Source organism: Sciurus vulgaris (genome assembly GCF_902686455.1).
Source record: "Sciurus vulgaris genome assembly, chromosome: 12".
Classification (NCBI taxonomy): Eukaryota; Metazoa; Chordata; class Mammalia; order Rodentia; family Sciuridae; genus Sciurus; species Sciurus vulgaris.
The window spans coordinates 99,809,405-99,827,961 of record NC_136473.1 but is presented as its reverse complement, the minus strand read 5'-3'; the positions used below and the strand labels follow the sequence as shown (position 1 = coordinate 99,827,961).

General features: G+C 44.4%; 2 long non-coding RNA genes across 5 annotated transcripts in view; one reads left to right on the top strand and one right to left on the bottom strand.

The window, feature by feature from the left end:
• The first annotated feature begins 4,125 nt into the window (after positions 1–4,125).
• On the top strand, positions 4,126–5,966 carry LOC306641264. Its single transcript, XR_013758100.1, has 3 exons — positions 4,126–4,285; positions 4,790–4,939; positions 5,834–5,966. It is a non-coding gene; the product is annotated as an uncharacterized lncRNA (long non-coding RNA).
• Positions 5,967–9,587: 3,621 nt separating this feature from the next.
• LOC306641720 overlaps positions 9,588–18,557 on the bottom strand; it is a 72,633-nt gene continuing 63,663 nt past the window's right edge. The window contains exons 4-5 of one of the 4 annotated variants that reach the window (XR_013758252.1): positions 16,839–16,978; positions 9,588–9,602 (exon numbers count right to left, since the gene is read on the bottom strand). This is a non-coding gene — a long non-coding RNA (uncharacterized lncRNA). The other 3 variants (XR_013758253.1, XR_013758254.1, XR_013758255.1) reach the window with 3 other exon arrangements.

Here is an 18,557-nt window from a genome sequence, read left to right as displayed (position 1 = left end):
TACTTTGACTCCCTTTGGTTTCTGGGTTCAGACTGACTGAGAGACCGGCAGACTGAGAGGTGAGCCATCAAGCCCTGCTGTGGAGACACGGAACAAACCGAGGAGAGCTTCCTGGCTGTTGTGCTCATCTGTCCCAAGCCCGCCCTCCTCAGGACATGAAAACTGTCTGTGTCAACCTCTGACACACAAGAGTCATAATAACACCACCTTGGAAGCCTCTAGAAAAGTGTGACTCCATGAAGAGGGAGCCACCATCCCTTGCACTGTCCTAGACCACCAAATATCTTCTACAGCTTGTGGACTTGAAACTGCTTCCAAGAAACTGCTGGGCCTGGTGAAGTGTCAGGAAAGAGCCTGCTCCAGGCAGTGGATGGCAGTGTGGTTGGGTCCTGAGTCACACCCCAGGGTGAGGTGACATTCAGAGGGGCCAGCAGAATCAGGAGAACAAGGAAACTTCTGTGAGTGGCGTTGCTCCTGAGCACTTGTGAAATATCTCCTAGGGACTCCCAGGCCTAATCAGAAGAATTAAGGGGGCTGAGCTCTTGCATAAGCAAATACAGACCAGTATTGGGTAACTTATGCTATAGATTTTTAAAAATTTATGTTACTTTGTACTATATGTGTTTTGATTGTCACTGGGGAGCTAGATTTGAGATCAGAGGACCTTGACCCAAAACTTCAGGTCTATTGTCTTTCAAGCTGTCATGATGTGTTCTCTGCCTACTTCACTACCCTGTTACTCTGAGAAGTCTGCAGAATTACACAGATGAGAGTTTTTAGAATTACCAAATACCATGCACATGTAAATTTTAGTGTCATTAGTGTAAGACTGCTTCATCATCTCCACCACAATTTCTCTCCGATCACTCACCTTCTGGAAGCTGAACAATTCTAGGCCCTCTTTTTGTGGACTGTAGTAATTTTGGTCTTATGTGACCTGGGGCAATTTGAGGTGCATGTCTGCGGTGGTCTCTCTGACATCATCTGATGGTCATTTCGGCAGCAGGACTCCTGCAATTGCCTGACTCCTTGCCCAGGATGCTGCTGGGGGTGTGGCAATGGAGATGAATGTGGAAGGACAGGAGCCATTTATATGCAGCCTAGGCAGTGGAAATGTGCTCAAACGTTAGGTTCCCGAGTGTCCAAATCATAAAACTCTACATGTCCCATACCACGAAAATTAGAGAGTGGCAGTAAAACCTGGGAAAGAAGGGGAAAGTCAGGAAGTCAGACTAGTCCCTACATCTGGCCACACCCTCTCAGCAGGACCTTGCTTCCACCAATTCTGATGCCACAGGTTGGGTTGGTACTCCATGTCCAGCTGGGGAGAACAAGGCCAGCTCCTCACTCAGGCATTAGGAAGCAGAGGGGAAGCCCAAAGATGTCCAGCCAGGTACTGTGGGGCACACCTGTAATACCAGCTACTTGGGAGGCTGAGGCAGGAGGATCCTCAAGATCAAGGCCTGTAAGAACCTGCCTCAAAATTTTAAAAAGTATAAAATAAAGGGCTATGGATATAATTCAGTGGTAAACTATACCTGAGACCTACAGGAGAGCTAATGTTCTAGGATCTGCGATGATTCGTCCAGCAGAAGGACTGATGTGCACCTTTGCAAACACTGGAGTTACAAGGTAGGAGGCCCCAGCATCATAAGGAGTCTAGAGATTGAGATCCCATGCCAAGCTGGAAAGCAGACACCAGGTTGAACCTCCAAGCCCTGAGCTGAGGTAGGAAGCTCAGGCTCCAATAGCCCGGGGCCATAGCTCTTTCCAGCACTTTCCACCCTGTGCTGGAGCTATTTGTTGACCTGGATAGATCCTTGTGAACTGTGAACTTCCCCAGAAAAAGAATAGTGGACTGTAATAGGCATCCAGACTAATTAGGCAGAAAGATCTATGTTCACACCCAGATTAGGCCCCTTCATGGTTGCATGATTTTCTGGAAAAATGAAATTATATACCATCTGTAAAAATCTGAACTTTGTATAACCAAAGCATAGTAGTTATCATGATTTTAGTTTGGTCTTCTAGATACAAATGATACTAATTGTATTCATCAGGATTCAACTAGGGAACAGAAATTGCTTTATTTATATTAAGTCGGAAGGAGTTTAATTCAGAAATAAGGGGCTTGCAAAATTATTAGAAATTATTATTAGTTCTCTCTATGTACTCCACGCCGAGTCGGCCACTCAGCAACTCAGGGTGGTCAGTCTTATTCCACTAAGGAGGAAGTTACCTTGTCTGTTCTGGGTGCAGAGTCAGTGGTGAATTTAGGGGTGAACCTCCTTGTCTCATTCCAAGCCACGCTCTCAACCATATTGTCTACTCCTCCCTCTCTCTAGCCCAGCGTGGGCCACCACTGTTCAGTGAAAGTTGGAGAAATTGATTCAGGGGGGCAGTAAACAGAAAACTACCCTAGGAGGCTGTGACTTAAAGACGGTGTCTTCACCTTCTGAGTAGGACCCAAACCGGGAGGTGGAAGGCCGACTGTGAGGGACATGGAGGAGACATGCCCGTTGTGGGTGAGGCAGAGCCGCGTGCTCACATCAAGCAGGGAACTGGGGCCTGAGTGGAGGGGAAAGGCCGCGCCTGGCGTGGGTTTGGACTGGTGCCACCTCTTCCTGCTTTTGCAGTGTGGCTGAGGAGAGGCCCGGGGAGACTCGACAACTGATTCGCCCAAGAGGATTTTCTTTCCACTTTCCTCTTTCTTTTTCTTTTAATAGAGAATGAAACTATATCTTAGGGGGAAAAAAAAATAGCTCACGTGCCAAGTTCTGGTGCCTGTGATAATGGCTCTTGGGCATCCTGACCCTGCTGATAATGACTGCTACCATCCCCTGCAGATGCTGTTGGAGGGCACGCCCCCAGGTGCAGCGTGACTGTGCAGGCTCTCAAAGGCCCACCACGCAAAGTGCTTCCCTCCCTCTCATACGCCAAAGCACAGTTCCTGGGAGGTCTTGTTTTCGGTCACAGATGCTGAGGCCTGAGAGAAGAGCCCAGAATCTAGACTCAAGGAGCTGGAGTTAGCACCCGGGAGCAAACACACAAAGCACAGACCACACAGAGAGACACAAACATACACACATATATACACACCACACCAAGAGACACTCACATACACCACACACACATACACACAGAGAGAACATGCCTACTGCACACACAGAATACACACATCACATCTATATACCACAGAGACACAAAGATACACACTGCACACATACCACATACACCATACAGAGACACACAATCACACAGTGACATAGACCACACATACACACACACACCCACAGACACACATATGCTCTATTTCTCAAGAAATGTCTTGCTATAATACAGCCATGTCACAAAAAAACTGTTATGTGGACTTTGAGTATAGGAGGCATGTATACAAAATAGTAAAAGAAGTGAAGGAAACAGCAAAATGGACCAGAGACAAAGATAAAGTCCCCGTGGAAATGCACACATGCTATTTACTGGGAAGACAGGAAGACAAGGCAAGCAACACAGTAATTGGCATGTATTAACTTGGGATCCTTCTCTGTTCTAACAGCAAATGTCTCCACCACACACTCACTGTGTGGCCACAGGGTCTTTGCACTGGGCAGCCTCTGATGGGTCTCCAGCTCACCTGCTTCCATTCTAACCACAGCATTAGAAGGACGGCCCTGCAGAGCCCGCCTCCTACCACAGGGCCTGCCTCCTACTCCCTCTTGTCCTTCCAACCTCCCGCCTTCCCTCTGCAAGTCAGGAAAGTCCCACAGAGCTTGCCTCATACTACAAACAGGGAAGTTCAAGGATTTGGTACTGACCTTAGATATCCACTTCCCAGAATCCTGATTTCTTCCAAGGCTGTCACAGTTTACCTCTGTGTGCCTAGGGGGCGCTCAGGCCCAGGAATTGAAAATCTCAGATGTTCTCTTCAGTATTTCTAAAACCTGGCAGGGAAGGCGAGAATTAAAATTAAGGCACCCAGCCGGTGAGCATGGCGGCTGGGTGTTACGGACCACGGGTGAGAAGGTGAGTTAGTTGTGAATATACCTCCAGGTGCCCTCATCTCTTTGATCTTCAAAAGTGGATACAGACCACCTGGTACAATTTTTTTTTTCATTTCCCAGATGCAGAACTGGAGGCCAGAATGTCATGTTTAAAGCTGAAACTAATTAGAAGCAACTCTATGATGGCAGATGTGGGATTCACCTCTGATGAAGCCACGGTTGCTTCTATCTTCTTATCTTCTCTTCTATCTTCCTATTCCAGAATATTGTTTCACTGATTCAAGGTTTGGACCAAGATATTACTCTGGATATGAGATTTTATTAGAGAAACCAACCAGTTATATATACTTTGTATTTTATTAGATGAATGTAGAATATTATAGAAAAGGCACAAATAGTTGTTTAATGCAAGCATGCCCTGCTTTAAAAGAGCTCAAAATACAAAAATCCAAACTAATGCAGTAAAGTGTGATTGCTCTGTTACAAAATATATCATTTAGTAGGGTTTTGTTTTTTAATAGGACTTTCTCACTACATGTTTCAACACTGAAATTTTTGTGGGGGCAGGGAAACAGGGCTGAAACTAAAAAAAAAAAAAAAGGATGAGTCTATTTTGCATTTCTGGCATCCTGACAAATTGAAAGTGATTTTTTATTATGTGTATTGAAACAGCAGCAAATAGGAAAGATGTATGGGTTCGCAATGGGGGACCAGTCTTCATTTGCCACTAGCTCCTAGGCCTTTTGTGAGAGTGTTTTAAGCCTGTGATCCTCCATCTCCTCCTGTAGAAAAGAAGAGACCTGGACCAGATGAGTTCTGTGGCCCCTCTAAGGAAGCAAAGCAGAAGAGTATGGAAACCCCCAGACATGGAAGCCAACCCAACCTGAGCTGGCTCATCTCCATCATCAACTCTCTGGGCAGGTCACTCACCTTCCCAGGTCTGCATCTCCTCTCTAGAACACAAGATGCATACTATCCACCATGCAGAACGATTGGAATATTAAATGAAATAAGGAACACGAAGTACCTCAGCGTTGCCTGCCGTGTCCCCAGTACTCAGTCATTTTAGTTTTATCCCTACCTCCAACTTGGCCATCGGTGCCACTTGATAACCACATTGTAATTCATTACATCTGCCTGCCTTAGGGTACCATCTTGGTGATGCCTACCAAAGGACCTGACTTCCTGCTTCCCCAAAATGACTATGGCCCTCAATGAGGGCCAGGCAGAAGCCAGAATGGATGGAGAGACCCTGCATGTGCTCTCCAAGGCCACTTTCAGGAGCAAATTTCTGCCCTATTGTGCTTTGCTTTTATTTTGTTTTTGCCTTCTGTCTGTTTAGTTTTGTTCACTAACTCTTCACTGTTGGTTTCCATTCTTTGAGATTCAGATTTTCACCTGCCTTCCTCTGCACTCTTGCTATGGTTTCCTGCTTGAATTGTTGCCCCACACTCCTCCTGTATCTGGCTGATCCTTTAGGGCTCAGCTTTCCTCATGGAAATTTCCTGACCCTCCACCACTCCTGCTGTTTATTTTCGTGGCACCCTGTGTTTCCCCTGCAAGCGTGCGCCTCTATTACAATTACATAATTTATTTGTGTCATACTCGTCTGTCTCCTCCTCTAGGCTGCAAGAGCCAAGAAAGCAGCAAGCCTGTCTCTTTGGCTCACCCGTCTCTCTATTCCTGAGACTGTTCCTGCTTAGCTTGTAACAGGGACTCCACGGGTGTGTGTTGAGTGAATGGGTGGACAGGGAGTGAAAAACGGCGGAATGAATGACTCCCAGAAACCACTGCTATCCACGCGCTGACCGTGGATTCTTCCCCTTTTGCAGGATTCTTCCACAACTCCTAAAAAAGGAATTGATGTTGGGCATGGTGGTCCATGACTGTAATCTCAGTGACCAGAGGCTGAGGCAGGAGGATGGCAAGTTCAAGGCCAACCTCAGCAATTTAGCGAGACCCTGTCACAAAAATATTTTTTTTTTAAAAAAAGGGGAAGGGAGGGGGCTGAGGATATGACTCAGTGGTAAAGTGCCCCTGGGTAACTCCTTGGTACCAAAAAAAAAGGAATTGATTTACTAGTAACAAGAAAAAATTTTAATAAAATTCTCAAAATACCATGATTCTAGAGAAATTGAATCTTATTCAAGCTGTGGCTCAAGCACACATTCACGATACCCTAGAACAGGGCACTGCTCTGGGGTAGGCCACGTGAGTGTCAAGAGAGGCAGAAGGGCTGACGCATCTCATTGATAACAGACCTCTTGAGATGCCTTATTGACTATTTTTCCAGCCCAGCCATTCCATTCTAAAGGTCCTGGGTTCACATCTTGGGTCACTACTTGGCCTTTGTGATTTTCAACTCTCATGGACCGCCAATTAATCAAACCAGCAGGTGAGAAGGTAGGTGTGTGTAAGTCAAATCACCTTTTTCTTCTAATGATATCTGCCCATGGAGCTAAAAGAGCACTTCCCCCTAGGGAAGAGGTTGAGGAGGAGGCAGAACGAGGCAGAGCAAGGGCTTTCTCCCCCGAGCTGTGGCTCACACCATTACCTGTGCTTCCCTCTTGGTTTCCTTAATGCAATAACAATATGCAGTCTTCTCAGCAAATTAAGTACTTTCCTCTTCCAGTCAAGTCCGACCAAGAATCAGCCTTAGCCATCACAGGCGGCTTGGAGGAAATAGTTTCCAAAATAATTTTCTGCAGCTCCACTGTGTTTGGGTCACCCCTGGGCTCGCTGACAATACAGCTTTGTTCTCATTTCCTCCTGATGCCTGATACAGCTCCGTGTTGATTGTGCTGAGCAAACATGCTAAACTCCCAGAGGTGAATTGTCATTATGAAGGAAACAATAGCCCAAGCCTATATGTGGAGGGTATATATTCAAGGATACTGTGTTTAATTTCCCTGTTTCCATGAATAGTCTTCAAGATGAATAGCTTCAAAATTCCTGTGATTTTACTTTTTTAGTTTTCTCTTTAAATAGCATATTGATATCCCCCACTTTGGCCTAAATAGGGCTCAGTTCAGCAATTCAGACCTATCTGGGCATGTGTGAGTAAAAAGATGAGGACAAGGGTCACTCTGGAAGGGGATCTTGATGGCAGTAATGCAGACCCAGGAGTGGAGTGGGGTAGGGTTTCTCAGCATCGGTGGACCCCATCCAGGGCCCCAGGAAAAGAACAGCTGCAAACCAAAGCTACAACAGCCAGTTTTCAGCAGCTGGAAGGGATATAAACCTCCACTGGATGCCAGGTGACCAAGGGTAACAGAGTGGAAAGAGGCAACCTGTATCTGCTTCCTTACTAAAGCCGTGGCACTGGGCGTACACTGAGGTCTTCTGAGATTGCAACCGATTTTAGACAGCTCTGGAGACGTTTGGGGGCAACACCACTGGCAGACATCAGCACCATCATGGAGGACACTGGTGGCAGTGTGTTGAGGACCCTTACATGACTTTTCAGACAATGAATGCTAATCAAGGGGACACAGAAGAGGAAGCCAATGGCAGGTGCCATGCGGGGCCACATGAGCACATGCAAAGGATCCCTAAGAATTCCTGGAAATAAATTTGGGGCAGAGATCTCACAGGATGGGTGGAGGATGCAGGAGCCCATGAAGCAGCAGTTACCATTGTGTGACCTTATTGGAACCCAAGTCAGTTGTACACAGGGAACACACAGTTTGCCGTAAATTATAAAATGTCAGTGCTGAAAGGATCTCAGAGATTATCTAGTCAAAAATATGTCATGATACAGGTGATGATGACAAGACCCAGCAGGCAAAGCAACTTGCCCGTCTCATGGTCATTCAGTATACCCAGTCAGGACCCAGTTCTCCCGAGTCCCAGCCCATGATGGTTAGTGAACTCCTGAAATGGAGGTAAGGCGCTGAGGGCTTCTGCTGTCTTTGGGAAAGAAGTGTATTCTTGGAGGAAAGTCCAAAAAGCCCCAAGTCAAATGGAAATTGTGGTGGGGATTCTGGGTAGGAGTGTGCCTTTGGGAAGGGCGTGTGGGGTGAAGCTCTGCCAACAATTACTGCAGGAAGGTCGAGCTTCTGCTGTGTCTCAGTAAGATTAGCAAGGAAAACTCAGATCTCAGGACTTCTAATCTGTTCAGGCATCTCAGCCCCTTTGCATAGAGATACTATTCCCTGTTCAACACTTAGGGGAACTAGGGCACTAAGAAAGACACAACTCCTTTTTCATTTTTGTATCATTAATATTTTTTAATCAAAATTGTCTCCACTGCTATTTCAGTTCATTTACTCTTGATTTTACCTGAGCAAATCTGAAGCCATGTCTTATTGTTGTTTTTTATTTCTTCATGAAATCTGGTCATCCCTTTGCCCTCCCAACTTGAAACAACTCAGTTCCTTTATTAATTGGCTCTTAAAAAGCTAGAACCAAGGTAATCTTTTGTTAGGAATGTTCCAGAAGAGAAGAAGACACGATTTTAGAAATCTCAAAGCTATGCATTTCAGTTATTCACCCTTATCACAGTAGCAAACGTAGGTCTAGCTTGGAGTACTTGGGAGGTGCTTCCTGACTTAGCAAAGACAAGTAGTGTTTTGCTGTGTAATTTGCAATTTAATTTTAAAAATGCACACACAACTTTAACTGAAAAAAATACATACTCAGTAAAGGCATAGTCCTTTCTCACTGTATGGTCAGGGAAATTTTGATGTAGAATGACCAAGGGTGCTTTTAGATACATGAAAGAACTGAAGGCCTCTGTCTAATGTAAAGAGTGTTCCTGATGCAGGAATGGGCCACCAACATTTTCTTTGTCTTGGCCTCATCTGTGGCTCAAATCATTTTGGTACTGCTGTATATGAAATAGGGAGATAACACTTGTTTCTCTTATTTGTAAAAGAAAAAAAAAAGTGAACCTCTTTGGAAGGTTAATAAATCTTTCATCTTAAACCCAATTTCTTTCAATTTATTAAAATCATCATCATTATTTCATTTTAAAGATGAAAAACGTTCCCAGATACATAACTCACGAATTTGATGGTGTCAGAAACAGAACAAAAATCCACATCCCCTAGATTCTGGACCAAAGTGATGTCCATATGATCTCCTGCTGTGGTCATTCATGGAGAGCAGGACGTGTCTTGAAAGCCCTCTGCGACAGCATCTGCAGAACTGTGCCCCTCCACCATTGGTACCTTCAACTGGAAGTTTTCTTGGCCATTTATAGAACTCAACTCAAAGAAATCGTGAAACACTAACCTTACTTATATCCATTCATCATTCATTTCTTTAGAGACAGGGTCTCACTATGTTGCCCAGTGTGATCTCAAACTTCAGGGTGCAAGCAATTCTCCTGCCTCAGCCTCCCCAAGAGCCGAGACTCCAGGCACGTGCCCCTGCACCTGGCCATTGTTATCTGATCATTACCAAACAATTTGACATCAATACTTGAAATGTGGATTTTAATGCAATAATGTGTTTTGAAAATTTCACCAGATCTTTATCAATATAGAGCTTCATCGGTTGTCATTGAAGAATAGCCTTCAGTTTATCTGGTTTCTATAGAGCTCTTTTTGATGGTTTTTAGCATCGCCCGCCACACCACCCTCCTACACAGAAAATATTCTGTGGAGACAGAAATCACCGGGTGGTAGGTCAAGGGTTAGACTAGTTCAATGGTTCTGCACATTAAATTTCCTAGGAACTCTTTAAAGTTACAGCTCCCCCTTCCCGGAATGATGAAACCTAAATCTCAGGGAATAGAGCTCAGGATTTATCTCTTTTTAAAATCTCCCCAAGAATCTCTTACCTAAAGTTTGAAAACCACAGAAAATAGTTTTACTTTATCGTTGTTAATTTGTTGTTAGGATCACTATTATTATCTTACATGTTTATGAGTCAGTTTAGTTTTATAAGAATTGTATGGCACATTTTAAATACAAAAATTCTTTGTCAAATATACTTTAATAAAAATAATTTTTAAATGAAAAAATTAAAGAACCCTCATGGTCCCTCAACCCTTTTTGATTTTGCTTTCCTGGGGGCTTGGTGATTTTGAGGTAGCTACAGAATCAAGAAAGATTCTGCTTCCTAAGCCAGTTCGTCTTTCCATAATAAAGAAATGGCATTTCTTGGTTAGAAATTTTTTATAGAAAATCTCAGTATAGTTTTTCATTCTCCCCTGATCACTATGGACTGAATGCAATCTGAAATATTTAAGTTACATTGTTAATCCAGTGGCTAACTGAGGAATCTCCTCCTTCTCTTTCTCTGCCTACCCCTCCCCAAGCCAACTCTTGACCAGTTACAAACAAATTTAAACACACTTCCCCCATGTCCCAAAGTGTGTTTACAATAGATTTGTATTATTCTTAGCTAATCCTGGTACAGAGAACACATGGCCTTGTTCCGGCTTCTCAGAAGTCTGTGCCAAGTGGGGCCCTAACCCAAAGCTGCAGATAGAATTTCAGAAGTGATTTGTGTTTGGCGTGTCCTCCATGTGGACTTTGTACCTTCTGCATCCTGGGCCATCAAGTCCCTAGGAGGAGAGGGAGGATTCCAAAGCCTATGGGGGCCCTAGAGGGCCTCAGCAATGTGCCACATCTGTCCTGGGCAAAGAAAAGTTGCCCCCAAAGGAACACAGCTTATTCTTTGCCAAGGAAAATCCCAAACCTCTGACTGAGTGAGACACCAAAGATCATTCCTGTGAGCGTTACCCTCCAGAATGAGCCTGCGTGGATTCTAACTTCAGACTTCTTTTCCCTCCAGACGAAGCTGATGGTTATATGTAAGAATCTTCTCTTGCCCCTGTCATTTCCAAGGTCGAGGCTAAGTGAGACTAGAGCGCAGCCGTCATCGACATTCCACTGGCTCCTAAGTACTAAGCCGATCCATCTGCAAAGCAACCCGGGACTGCTTGATCCCTTTTAGACGGTTGTCAAGAACTGTCCGTATAGACCTGGGCGTTCCTGTGCAGCAGGGGGGCCGTACAGCTGGCTTGTGACCTCTGTTCCTGCCTGTACACCACGTGCTTCCCACTAAATAAAGAATCCTTGCTGGACATAGGGACCTTGCAGCTCAATGATTAGAACAGGCCCCAGCTCAAGATGAGCCGTTCTGGTAGTCACTCGGTGTCCTGTGGTCATGCGCTCTGTTTCCATCAGAGTTCAGTACCAACCCTGGACAACATACAGATCATCAGCCAGTTGTAAAATCCTGATCCACATTCAAGTAGGGATGATAAAATTGGGACAAATTTACCCCCTAAGGTTGTCCTAAGGGTCAGATAAGGCAGATGAAAGTCTTACACAATGTCAACATCATTTTGCAGAAAATATTGTCACTTGAATGTTTAGAAATACATTTGTCATAGGCAGAGACCCGAAATTTTGAAAATGTTATCATGGCCTGTTAAAAATAATGTTGGTATTACTTATAAAAAGGCTTTTACTTTAAACAAAACAAAACAAGCAACTTTTAACAATGACCCTTGCTGATACACCTGGATTATAAAATATCTGTCTGACTGGACTGGAGGCTACCTGTGTGACAAGTTTTCTTGTATGTTTCTGTGTCCTCAATAGTGGTGGTGGTGGCGAGAGCTGGCATTTAGCATTTGCCCAAAGAGATTTACTGATGAAAACCCTGCACCCCCACCCCTGCCCAACAGAAGCTGGATCCCCCTCTTGTCTGAAATAAATGAATCACACCAAGGGCTTGGAAAACATTTTAAAATATGGATTTAATTGTATTAAATCTTGAATTGATGTCTGTTAGAGAAATCCTTTCCATTAGAGCTTGATGGCAGATTAAAGAGTATGCTAGATGGTGCATGTCACCAAGTGAGCAAGTGGGGAACAGGGAGGGTGGAATCCATTTCATATTAGTTAAGTCTTCCTTAGAAAGACATGTTGAGTATTATCATCAATTTCATTTTGTAATTCAGTTTTTTAATGCTTCTGTCCAAAGTATCAGCAGTATGGGAACCCTCTAACCATGCCCACCAGCAGGTTAGAGGCATCTCAACATCTTCAATATGTGAGTCAAAAATCCTCATCTGAACCTCCAACATGGAGGCCCCAGTCCTAGTCTGATCACAGGCCCAGTTTCCAGGACCCTGAACTACTCAGTCTCTCTCACATTTCCTGCCCAGGGAGAAGTGACGTGGCAGAGGACATTCTCAGAACATAAGGTTCAGGAAAGTGACGATTGGTTCAGGTCCTATCTCGTCAACTTGGCTCGCCTCTCACCATCTCTACAGATCAGGTTGACCTGCCTGGTTTGCTTGAGGAAACCATCCTCTGGGCCCCTTGGAGGCTGAGGCTGGTCCAGTGCTTTGGGTGTATGTAAGAAAGAGCAAATTATCCCAGGTTCCTGGCTCTGAAGGTGAGCCATCAGATGATCAGAGAGAGCAAAAAACAGGTGTCGGTCCAGTGCCTGGGTGCCTTTAGATGGGACAGAGTATTGGGCCTGGATCCAGTCTCTCTACATTGGCTTTAAAACTGCTTTCAGCAAACCCCTGCAGGGGAACCCCGCCATTTCTACGAATGGAGCTTGCTGTATTAGGAAATGACATTTGCCAGAGATGTAGCCAAAGAAATCTCTTGCCATACTCCCTCTTGGTCGCTCTCTCTCTCTCTCTCTCTCTCTCTCTCTCTCTCTCTCTCTCTCTCTTTCTCAAACAAGGGATAAAACTTCTGAAAATATGGTGGCTTGCTGTCAGCATCTTCATCCCAGAACTTATACTCATGTGACCAGTTAGCCGAATTACCCAGAAACTCAAAACCGTGGTCATAGGATCCCATCCTGAGTCTCCACAGAGGGTCTCTGACCCAGCCCATGACTCTACCCTCATAACCAGTCTCCTTTCTACATCACAGAAACAGACTCTGGTCCTCTCCTCTCTCAAGTGACTTCACAAGGGACACAGCAGCAATGTCTTCCCGTGGGCCAGCGCAGTGTAGCAGGAGCAGAGAAAGCCTCGCTCCGCAGCACTTTGTTGCCAATATAAGCTTAGAGTGCCGTGAGCTGTTAAAATGAGAAGGATCTCAACGAGCAGCACCTCACCACAGGCCGTGCTGGAGCTCTGACCGTTGTGCCGTGTGGCCCTTGTGCCAGTTACCCGTGAGCCTCAAAGAGTTGAGAACCGGGGCTCTGCTCTAACAGCTTCCCCAGCAACTTGGATATTTCTCTTAACCCCATGAGTCTGCAGAAGCAGGCTGGCAAGTGTTCAAGAACAGGCCATCTCATGAGACTTCCTGTACTTCCTGCCACTGCTGTCACCGCTGCCCAGGCCACATGTCCCCTGCAAAGCCTTTCTCATGATACGTCAGCACTTCTGCTGCCAGTTGTGCTGGAGGCCAGATGTGAGGTGTCTGACATGGTCGAACAATGGGGAAGAAATATGCCCTCCACTTTCTTGGTTTTGTCTTGCTTCCCTTTGTGTCTTGTTTTGTTTTTTCCTGGAGACGGAGGAGGGACAGGTTGGAGGAGAAGATTTAGGGGGAAAAGGTAAAGACTTAAAAAATAAACATGTAGGGCCTGGGGATATAGCTCAGTGGGTAGAGTGTTTGCCCTGCAAGCATAAGGCCCTGGGTTCAATCCCCAGCACCACCAATAAACAAACAAACAAACAAACATGTCGGCTCTGGTAAAGTTTGGGAAGAGGACTCCCTGTGGGTGGACATGGCCCACGCCATCGTGGACTCAGTCCCGTGGTATGCAGCTCTTAATCCTGTACTTGGATGGCAGAGTGCTGTACCAGTCAAGAACCAACACCCAAGTCCTTTCCTTGCCGTCACCTATTCCTCCTGCATGAAGTCCCTGTATGGTTCAGTGAGTATCATTTTCACATGTGCTCAAGAGGGAATCAACAAAGTCAGGGCAGTAGGGAACACTGACAGTCCATGGTCATTACCAGCAGATGGCTGAGACTGCTCTGGAGGGATGAGAAGCTCAGCACATTTGGGCATGTCACCCAATGCCCAGAAAAGTGACTCAAGGGATAATTTAGGAGTAAATAAATGGAGGCCATTTTGACTGAGCTTAACAGTAGATTTAGAGAAAGATGATAATTTGGACAGGGATCAGGGTTTTGCTACTACATGACAAGTTCCCTCACATGTCTATCTTCCCAAAAACTTAAATTCTGGTCAACCCACAACTAGAGATGACCAAGGATTATGGTCAGCCTGAAGTGACTTTGTCACATCTGGAACAAACCCTGAGCCAAGGACCTATGGAGACCATAACAGCTCTGATATGCCCACAGCAATTCCAGATAACTTTTAATGGAAATTCCTGGATTTCCAAATCTGTTCGATACTGCATCCCAGAGAGTTCATCAAATCAACTTACATTTCTCTTGAATTCTAAGATTGATCCGTGTCCTCTTAGATATCTGAGAGCTGGAGTATATTCTCCACTTTTATTTGGGCCCATCTGGTCCTTTTGTGGTGGCCCCAGGTACAGAATCCCTGTGGCATCCCTGCCTGCCTTCCTCCTGTCCTACCTAGAGAGATGACTACCAGATTACCATGGAAGAGTTAAGAGCACCCTTCATGTCCCACAAATATTTGTTGAGCTCCTGTTCTGTGCAAGGCCTCCTTTATGAATTATGGGGAAAAGAAAGTTTTATGTCCCTGATATTGGGTATTAATGATAATAAAGGTACAGACCAATAATAATTAGTATAAAGCAAAATGTAAAAACGCCACTAATATAAAAGTAAAGTGGTAGAGGTTTGTGGAACAGAAATCTTCATCTGTTGTGGAGAAGAAAAGAAATAATGTCATTAATTCTGTGCAGTTTTAAATAACAGAGATAGAAAGAAGGTGTATGTGGTAAAAGGCATAGGGTGGCTCCTGGCATGGGGGTGGGGAATTTGGTTATGTTTTAAACAAGGAAGAGAGTTTGCCTAAAATTTTGGAGCACATGTTGAAGAGTAGTGATAGATAAGACGAGAAAAGGCATCTAGGATCACTTTGGGAAGAACAATCACTAGCTAGAGGAGTTTGAAGTCAGAGGTGTGTGAGTTTCAATTGGTTCATACAGGGAGTCCCAGAAGGCTTCTCTGTGAGGGAATCTTGGAAGAAGTTGTCTGTGAAAGTCAAAGTGGAGGTGGAGAAGACAATTGGCATCGCTTGTAGGGTTTGGAAAGTAGAGATGGAGGGTTGGACTAGGAGAGTGTCTGTGGACATGGAAAGGAAGGTCCTGATGAAGGGAGGGAGGCTGAGAGAATTTGACAAGAGGGGACCGGGGAAGGCACGAAGCATGATTGAAGAGCGGAGACTGACGCCTGGAGGAATGGTCGAAACTGCCAACACAGGCCTGAGGAAAATGGAGGAGAGGAAGCAGCGTGAAGAGCCCACTTTTGCTTCTGCTGGCTCTGCCTCCCATCCTTACAACCATTTTGAGGCCAGCTGTCTGTGAGGTCCAGACTTTCTGTATAAAAGTCTGGAATGTTTGACTCTCCTCTTGATCACAGTGCTTCAAGAAATTTCTGATCCAGTTTATGACAATATTGTTGATACCTGCTGGTTCCTTGGGGAAAACCATTGAAAATAAGTTTTCTGATTCATTTGTCCAATGTTCCCAGCAATGTGGGTTCTTTGTTTCAAGAAGTAAAAAAAATCTCCACATACCAGTAGTACAGGAACTGAACCACTCTGGGTGTACATAAATGTGAACTATGAATTTGATTTTTCACATTGACGAATATATAAGGATTGCTCTACTTGACATGAATCCTGAATAAAAAGATCCCTGACTTGCTGACATACATCACAATATTCGGATTACTCTGGTCCACTTCAAAGGTAAAAATATTTTTTAAAAAATACAGTCAAGTCCTATTTTTCACATATTCTGTGTTAGGAAATTTGTTCTTAACCCCAAAATCAGTACTTAAGACACCTTCCTGGTCACCCAGGGATTAGATGTACAGGGATTAGAAAAATCTGAATTGCTGATCATACATGTTCCCAACAAAAATGGAATAGTAACCCCCTGCTTTCCCATTTCAGCTCTCGTATTATAATTAAGAGTAATTTTCCAATCTGGTTAGTGCCACACTTTTCCTATTTTTTGTGATTTTTGTTGGCAATTTGTTGTTTAAAATGGTCCCCAAGCATGGTGCTAAATTGTTGCCTGATGTTCCCAAGTAAAAGAAGACTGTGATGTACCTTATGGAGAAAATACATCTGTGAGGGAAACTGAGAAATGAATGATAGTGCTGTTGGCTGTAAATTCAGTGAATCAAAAATATACATTAAATAAGGTGTCTTTCAAAAAAAAAAAAAAAGGTAAGACAAAGGTACACAGCAACTGGTTGATGAAAATGTTGTGACCAGAGCTCACAGGAACCTAGCCCTGTATTCCTCCTAGAAACAGTGGTTCAGCATTGGTCAATTCAGCACTTTTAGCCACCTTATAGAACAAAATTACTGCAAATAATGAGTCTCTTCCAAAACCATAGCCACATAAAATATACACGGAGAAGAAAGTTACAGCTTTAAGTTTATCTAAGCTGAAATCATTCCAGACAGATAGACAAAAGTCTGTCCTGGCCTTAAGAGGTTGTCACTACCTCTGTCCCTCCAACACGTTTATGTGTGTGTGTCTTATACACACATAGCTTTATCAAAAAAAAAATTTTTTTAAGCAACTTACCAAAAAGATAACATAAGTCAGAACTAGGTAAAGCAAGAATTGCTGGAGAGAATGAAAAAGGACATAGTATTGAGCACAAAATGGTGCCAAGTAAGAAGTCAGTACAAAACGCAGTGTCTTAGTCTGTTCAGGCTGCTATAACAATTACATCATAGACTGTGCATGGCTTAAACATCAGACATTATTTCTCACAGTTTTGGAGGATGAGAAGTCCATGGTCAAGGGGTAAGTAAATCCAGTGTCTAGAGAGGGTTTGTTTCCTGGATTTCAGAGAGCTGTCTTCTTGTAGCTTCATGGGGCAAAAAACAAAGAGACAGAAGTCTGACCCTAAGCTTTTGAGCAAATGACAAGAAGAGGAAATTGATTGATAAATATAGTTGATAGGGTTCATGTATGACAGCTGCTCATTCAGAGCACCCCAGACATGTTTCTAAGTTCTAGCAGCTTCCCTCTGCACCTAGGGTTCCTGCAGGTCCTTGCTGGACCCTTAAACCTCGTCAGCCAGCACCCCCCTGCCACTTCACTGCCCTTCCGCCATGTTAGTCTTCTTTTGTTCCTTGGACATGTCAGGGTCACACAAAGTCACTCAGGACTTGAGGCTTTTGCACCAGGCTTTTTTGTTCATCTATTCCTTTGCTTTTTTTTTTTTTTTTTTTCTAGAATGTTCTTTTCTCAGATTTTTGTATGCAGTTCTTCTCATGCAGGTCTCGACTAGAAGTCCTGTCTTCAAAGAAATGGTTTCTGACTGCCCAGTCTGGAGCAGCCTGCCTTTCCCTAACCAATCCCAAGTCAGGATTCCTTCAACTCTATATTAGTTTTCCCATAGCACCTAATTGCCACGTGAAATATTTTCATTTATGTATGTGATAATTTGTTTATTATATATTTCTCCCATGATATAAGACCTTTGAACACAAAGACTGAGTGTGTACTTTCTGGGATACTGCCTGGAACACATTAGGAGACTTAACAAATATTTGTTAAGTAATTGAACAAAATTGGATAATAAAATTAGGGAAATTCTCTGAAAGGATACTGATGGGTGTATCCTTTGCAGGATCCCAAGAGTGGACATGGCAAGGAGACCTCAAAGTCTCTTAATTTGGGTCAGGTCAACTCAGAGCAGGGGACAGTGGAGGCCAGCCATGAGCAGTTCTATCTGTGCTTTCTTCTGGTTCTCTTTCTCCACCAACTGCCATCACTTTTGCTGCATAGAGGTGGGGCAGAGCTGGCAGTCAAATGACCAGGCTCAGCTTCTCTGGTTATTCATGCATCTGTTTCTTCACCTGCAAAATTCAGACATTGTACAGAAACTAATTGATAAATTTCCACAGCATGCTCAGAATGAAACTAATCCGGTGACTGTTGAACACATGTCTGCTCTCTTCTGCTTCATGAACTTGCTCCGCCCTTGAGGATTAGAGCCCATAATCCTCAGCTTTGCAAATTTTAGCCACACTGTACCTTTTCAGTTTCATCCCAGCTCTGAGCCTCCTAGACATGTGCATGCACACAATCACAGACACATGCTCAATTCCTAATGGCTTCCCGCCACTCATTCAGCATGGAAGTAAAAGTCCTTACTGTGATCTATACAGCCTGCTCCCCTCCCGCTGCCTCCCTGGTTTCATCTGCTAACTTCCTTCTCCTCACCTGGCTCCAGCCACACGGGAGCTCTGCTGGTTCTAGATCATGTTGCACTCGTTCCTGCCGCTGGACCTTTTCACCTACTGTTCTGCAAGTCGTGCTCTTCCCTAGACAGACCCACGCCTTGCTCTCTCACTTCCTTCTGCCCTTTGCCCCAAGCTCCCTGCTCAGGAGCCACCCCCAGCTAAAAATGTCATCCTCCATTCTGGCATTTCATTTACTTCTTGTCTGTATTTTCTTTTCTCCCTTTCCCTTGTCACTGTC